The sequence below is a fragment of the Carettochelys insculpta genome, chromosome 11 (assembly GCF_033958435.1).
Source record: "Carettochelys insculpta isolate YL-2023 chromosome 11, ASM3395843v1, whole genome shotgun sequence".
Classification (NCBI taxonomy): Eukaryota; Metazoa; Chordata; order Testudines; family Carettochelyidae; genus Carettochelys; species Carettochelys insculpta.
In genome coordinates, this window is record NC_134147.1 from 17260194 (window position 1) to 17267520 (window position 7327).

Sequence of the window (7327 nt, forward strand, 5' to 3'; positions counted from 1 at the left end):
CAAACACCTGGGTTTGATTCCTGGGTCTACCAATGACGCGCTACATGACCTTGGGTAAGATGTTTTTGTGCCCCTCTTTTCCCATCTTTTGGTCAGATGGGTTCTTTGGGGGACAGTGACTGTCTATGCAGCACTTTATATAACGAGTCCCTGACCATTGGGAACTATTTTGAAGTAGAACTTGTGGGTTGGGCTTTAAGAAGGCACAGATGCCTCTTGTGACTGGGAACAGTGATCCTTCCTGTGTCAAGGTTGTCAGGGGGAAGACTGCAATTGTCATGATATGGTAGCTGAGTGAAGGTGTGCTGTGAACAGCCCTGTGTCCCACTATGAGACCATTGCTGTGCCAGCACTTACTCTCACTTCCTGGAGCCCCTCATTTCTGCCAGAAAAGGGCACGTGCTGCTGGAGAGAAGACGTAAGAGGTCATAATGTACCAATTCACTGAAAGTTCCTGTAACTGATGTGGCAGAAATGTCCTGTTCCCCTTGTCCGTGTTCTGTGATCTGTAGATATGTGAAAGCTGCTGTGAAGAAGCCCTTTCCTCAGTACACAGGTTATGCTTAGAATAGAAATGAGGCCAGCAGACGTGGCAGTGGAAGAGATGAGTTTTGCTCCATAGAGCTGCTAAGGTGCTGGAGAGAGAACAGGCTGTTTGCTCACCAGAACAAATTTCTCTTTCTGTTGTGATTGAGGACCTGAATGAGCCTTTTTCCTAGCTTTGTTAAAAGCAGCATATCTTGGCATTCTGTAGGTCCCCCTGGCCACATTTGAGACATGCCATCCTTAGAAGCCAGCAGTATCTTGTCACCTGCAGCAATAGGCAAGAGCCATGTCTGAGGTTCCTTTCTTCCCTGACACTGCAGAGCAGTTCTGCAAGTCCTTTCTAGTGTCATCCAAGCTCACATAAGGACCTAGCCTTTCAGCGGTCTGCACCCTTCATTTCCACTACAATCTAAGGAGAGCCTTGTAGGGGTTAGTGCCCAAGAGGGTATCCTTGGGTACGTGGCTCCCAGGGCCTGCTCCTTGCATTTTCTCCACAAGCAGCTTGGTGTTTCCTCCCCTAATATCTGAGAGGAGTGACCAACAATGCAATGACTGTGACTGGAATCTCTTTGGGGTAGGGCCTGACTTCCGCTTATGAGTAGCAGTGGGTGTAGTGGAGTCTTGGCCTGTGCCTGCACTGTTCTGCCATCTAAATAACTTCAGGAAAAGCTGGAGCCACAGGCTGCTTTGCATTAATGTGAGGAAGCATTCCCATAAAGGCCTTGGCTACTGTCACAGGCTAGAAGGGACTGTTCAGGTCATCAAGTCCATTTTCCTATGTAAAATCCCAGTCAGTGGTGTTACTACCTTTAGCCCATATCTGGTGGTTGAGCTGGAGCAGGGCTGTCAGAAAAATGTGCTTGAGCATCCATCACATTTCAAGGTAAGTTGTTTCTCTTATTAATTGGTTTTCTGTGCTCTTCTTAGCATCCCTCCACAGGCTCTATCCTTCGTCATCCTATTAAATGCAAGCTGCTGCTTTTCCACAGAGCCCTTTGCTGTCTGTTCCCCCTGCATACCTCATGCTAGCAAGTGGTCAGTTCCTGTCTCCAATCAAACTGTCACCCACCCCTTGGTCTGGTTTTAGACAAGCCCCCCTTGGTGCTTTAGTGCTGCCCCTGGTGCTTTGGAGGAGACCCTATAAACACTAACAAAGCTACCTTGTACTCCTCCTGCCATGCTCCTCTTTGCCATTAGCCTACCAAAAAAAAAACAGTCAAGAGCTGGGCTGCTGGTGTGCAGAGATCACATCCTGGTGTGCTGATCTGTAGTATTTCCCTGTTTTCTTGTACTCCCCTGGCTTTCATATTCTCTTGTTTTAGTGTTGGACTGTCTTTTGGTCTCTACAGCCTTTAACACAAAGGGATCCCAATGGAGGACTGTAGCTGTTAGTTGCTACCCCACTGTAAATCATCCTGTCCACCCTGGAGCCCATCCTGATTTCTCACAGTGATTGCCCCAGCTTCCAGTCCTCTCATCTTTGCAAATATCAAGCTGGCAACAAGCAAGGTGTTCTATCTGCCAACAGGCTCAGAACTGCTAAGATGGGTTGCTCCCTCTGCTGGAGCTTGGGGGCTGTGTCCCATACCCATGCTCTCTGGCCTTTAAGGCTTGCTCGGGATTCCTGTGGATCAGGTTTCTGGTTCCATAACCAGAGATTGATTGATTGACCTCTGCTCCATGCGTCTTGGGTTATCTTTCTCCTGCCCCCAGGCCCTGCTCTGAAATATTCTGGAAAACGAACTGACCTGAGGGGGGTGGACTCTTGAAACATTGGGATCTTCTCTTTGCCAGTAAATTGTTTGCCAGCACCCCTGGCCCTAATCAAGCTCTAATGAGCTGGGCTATTAATAGAAACAATGGGCTGATAAGGTTGCCCAAGGTCGAGGCTTCAAATTTTATATCCACTCTGCAACGAGCAGAGAGCCAAACCTCATGCATCTGATGAAGTGGGTCTGTGCCCACAGAAGCTTATGCTCCAAAATCTGCTCGTCTGTAAGGTGCCTAAGGGCAACTTCTTGTTTTTGAAGATCCCAACTACTGGGCTAATTCTCTGATACTTTTAACCTTGGTCAGGACTCCTAGGTTCTCTGCCATCTTTGAGAAAGGAATATGGACTATAGAGCTGTGAGGCAAGACCTCCAGCTTTTGTTCCTAGCTTGGAAGGGGTAGGGAGAAGGGGCCAGTACAGTTGAGAAACGACTCCTGAGATGTCTGGCTGGTGCTGGGAGATAGGGGAGATGTATTAGGTTAGAGCAGGAGACTTGGCCTCAGGACTCTTGAGTTCTGGCCCTGGCTCTGCTGTGGGCCTTGGGTGAATCTTTCCATTTGTACTGAAGATTTCCCCCTTTGTACTAGAGAATGGTAGTGCATGCTCTGATAACTAGAGCTGGGAAACTGCAGCTCGAGCCCCATGGGAAATCGTAAGTATCCTCGCTCTCTCGGGGCCACCTGAAGGCTCTGAAATGTGGAGATTATCTGTAGGTCCCAGCAGTGCATGTTGGCCCAAGCTGACCATAAATGATGTTTCTGGGACTTCACCTGGCTCTCCACCTGACTGTCAGTCTGTATGCCAGGCCTGAAAAGGGGCACGGCCCCAGGCGTGGGCTGGGATGTACTGGGCCCCATACACCTGAGATTTCTCTCCTGTGCCTTTTTCCCCCTCTGGGCAGCAGTGAGCTGGCTAATGGTGTCACTGAGATGCAGTGGTGGAATTTTTGAGTGCAGGCCTTGAGTCCTCAGGTGTCTCCAGAAGCAACCCCTCCTATCTAATGTCACACTAGGTTCCAGACTGAACACCTGACTGGCAGTGTACTGCTGTCAGAGTGATTCCTGCCAATTACCTGCAATTAGTGCCAGTGTGAACTTCTGAATGATGTGGGGCAGTTCATGATGCCTGCCACGCTGCTGCCTTCACGCTCCAGCTGCCATCAGCCTCTTGGCATTGTGAGGAATACTTTTACCTGTCTAAGCAGTCAGGCCTTATCTTCTCTTTGACATGCAATCTCATGATCAGGAGACTGAACCAGAGCCCAGCTGAGCTCTGGGAAATGTGCACTTGAGGCTGGGGAGGGTGCTCAGCTGGGTTTCTACATCAATCAGGCTCAAGCTATCATGGTTTCTTATAGTCTTAAAGGTGAGTCAAGAACAGGCCAAGCCCCCTCCCCCTCGTGCTGCCAGGTGCACTAATCCTGCTGCCTTAATCTCAATGGCTGACTCACTTAATCTCCTTGCTTGCCAGAAGCAGGCTTGCACCTGAGCAGCCTAGGGAATGGGATGAGCCCTGGCCATCACACCGGAGCTGAGAGTGTCTCTGGGCTGAGACCTCAGAGAGGGAATCATGCAGGCCACTCTTGGGTGCAAGGGAGCAGAGGGGGAGAGATTCTATCGGTTGAGCTAATGCTGGTCCAGGGAGTAGGCTGGGGGATCATAGGAGGTACTTGCCCCTCGGTCAGCGCGGACCCTAATGCAGCAGGGGTGCACGTTGCAGATGAGAAGTGTAAGGAGTTTGCAGCTTTGCCACATTAAACACCCCAAAAATGTCACGAAAGCCCAGTTAAGGTTGCCTAGAGTGACCAGAACCCTGACAGTAGCTGAACTACAACCTCTGAGCTCTGGCCTCTGTGCTGGCACTGACCAGTAGTTTGCTGTTCAGGAAGGCTATTGCAAGGGTTACCCTGCTACTGCCATAGGGGCTGGGTTCTCAGCTTCCACTTTGAGGATCAGCCCTGTCTGCTCTCCTGGAAGGCCCGTTGGTCACATGCTAGTGAGGGGCTCAGTGCAGGCTGACCTGGTAATGCTCTCTGACCTGAGGGACACAGGAGATGACCTATCCATCCTCCTGAGCCTGGCCTTCCCTTTGCCAGCTCTCCACCCAGGAGCACTGCTGGTGGCCTTGGCAGAGGTGCCATTGTTTGTACATTGCACAGACTCAAATGCCAGTAGTGCCCTCTGGGACAGATGTGGTGAGGGTAGCTGTGCTGAACCAGAAGGGCCTAGCTGGGGTAGCCTGGCAGAGCAGGAATGGCACTGTACTGAGGGGGTGTGAGTGCCCTGAGGGAGCTTTTTGCCCTGAGAGCTGTGGGTTGTGTGCCCAGGACTTTGCTGGGTTTGCTCTCCACAGGGGTCAGCAGCAGCCTGGTGGCAGCTGTGCCTTAAAGCTTGGCAAAAGTCATGGCCCAGAAGGGATATGAAGGGGAGGTGCCATGTAGCAAGCCTGGGGTGTGGTGTGTCATGGTGCAGGCTTGGAGGGCCAGCCTGGGAGAAAGCAGAGTTCTGCCTTGGCACAGCTGCTGGTTGGTGCCAGGCTCTGCTCCCAAAGCGTTCTGCAGCATATACGAGGGTGTGGTGCTGTTCTGCCACACCTGCACTCCTGACACCCCGCTAGGGGCTGCAGCTGTGCCACTGCGGCATGGACATTCCTAAGGCACTGCCAAGAGGGATGTAAATATACATCAGTGCTCCCTAGTGGAGCCTAATCCAGGGGTTAGCTGCACCTCGCCATAGCACACAGGGCATCAGACTTCACAGCCTCATTCTAAGCAGCCCAGCCCAGCACGTTGTTTGCAGGGGGATGAGGCAAAGGCCCCATGGTGTGACTGTACCACTTCCTTGCTTGATTTTCAGAGGTTTGCCTTGCTGTTCTCCATGTAGATGGGAATGGGGTGCCCCAGGCAAGCTTAGTTCTGTGCTAGCAAAGCTTGAGGCATTTAATTTCCTTGCGTGCTTATAATTTCTCATCACCCCCATGTTCTGCAGCTGGGCACTCTCTCTGCCCTGCCTGGGCTGTGATTACCCTGTATCACTGGCCGATTGGCCCTTTAAGGCCAGCTGGCATCAGCAATTCTGGTAATCCAGCAACTCAGTGACCTTGGGTGAGCCCAGCTGGGCATGATGGAGACCTCCCAGGACAGACCACTGCTGTGGAGGACCAGAGAGAGGACTACCCCTCAAGAACTGGGCAAGTGCACTCAAGAGAAGAGCCAGCAGGGTGGGGGAAGGGCTGGAGAAGCCAGGCTAGACAGACCCACAGGAGAAGGGAGGTGGGACTGACCTGAAGGGAGCAGGGAGATACCTGGCTGGGTCCCTGGGGAGCAAAAGGGATGGGGTGAATTGTTAGATGCCTGTGGGGGCTCAGAATTGGCTGTTCTGTTACACTGGGGGGCCTGGGAAGTGGTCAGCAGAGGATACCGTCACTGAGGAGCAGTGTTCCCTCTGACTTTTTCTGATCATGTGCATGATACACCTTGTTTAGTGCACTGACGTGTGGATGTGCGCCCAGAGTAGAAGCCCATGCTGCCGGCTCTGGGGGGCTGAGGGTGCTCTGCTAATCAGCTGGGCGGCATTAGAATCGCTCCTGGATGGCTGCCCAAGTGCTCAGCTTACAGGGACCATTGAGAACTCCTGTAAGAGTGTGTCTAGGGGTTGGGGGGTGCCCATCAGGGTGAGATTACATATGTACCCCCTGGGACTGAGATGGGAACTTGGGGAGGTCATCCTCAGGAGAAGGCTGAGCCCCTCTCCTTGTTTCCTAAATATGATTCAGGATCTGGCTAGGGGACCCTGCCCCTCTGGAAGGGTCTGAACCTCAGGCACTGGTGTCTGGGGCAGTTTTTCCCCTGGGGGAGGGATTTTAATCCCTATCCGTCCAACTTCATGAGTGAGGGTCCCTGGCCTCTGCAGAGGTCTGAACCCTTCTCTTCACCACCCAGGTGTGAGTGGGGAAGGGTGTCCCTATCCTTCTGAGTTGCATCGCCACAGCTGTTGCAGTGGGAAGGCTACCCATGCAGGCCTGGGACTGGAGTGCAGGAGCCATCATCGCAGACCCAAGGTGCTGCAGGATTCTCTGGGCCCTTGGGATTCAGTATAGGCTGCCGGCATTAAAATGGGAAACAAAGCCAATGAGGAGGCATATGTGGGAATGGATTGGTGGGAGAGGTGTTTGTGAATGACTTGAATCCCATCTCAATCCTGGAAGCAGGGCTTTACAGCCTGCCCAGGGGTGAATCTCACCCAGTGGCAGGGATTAGGGGATGGAGGGATTAGACCGACAATGAGACTGGAGATCTACAGAGTGAAATTAGGTGGCTCAATGGAGAGTTTAGTGAGGAAGGGGGAGATTAAACAGGTTGAGAGAGAGAGAGAGAGATTGGGGAGGGGAGGGTGAACTGTCTGGGATTGGGATGATGGTCTGGCTGGCTGTGTCTGGAGATGGAGGGGTATGTCTAGTGGAGGATGGGGATAGAGACAAGACAGGTAAGGTATTTCGTCCATGACACAAGCTTTTGTTAGTGAAAGGTGCAAGCTTTCGAACTACACAGAAGTGCTCTGTGGGAAGACATCCGAGCACCTGAACAAGTCAGGACTGATAGTTAAGCACAAGGGATCACATTGCAGGAGGTCAATTGAGAAGGAATGGCCTGCAGGAGTTAGATCCTTATGGAAAAGGCACTTGAAGTGTGCCATTAAGGGTGAGACAAAAAAGAGCTACATAAATTCATGGAGGGTAGGCCCATCAGTGGGCATTAGCCGTGATGGGTAGGAATGGTGTCCCTAGCCTGTTTGTCAGAGGCTGGAAATGGATGTCAGGAAAGGCATTGCTTGATGATTAAAAGTCCTGTTCCCTAACTTGGGGGCATCAGGCGTTGGCCACTGTCAGAAGACAGATACTGGGCCAGAGGGACCTTTGGTCTGATCCGGTATGGCCATTCTTATGAAGGCCAGAAAGGGAGTTCAAGAAAGATTTTTTCCAACATGTGTTCCTCATCAACGATGGCCTAAA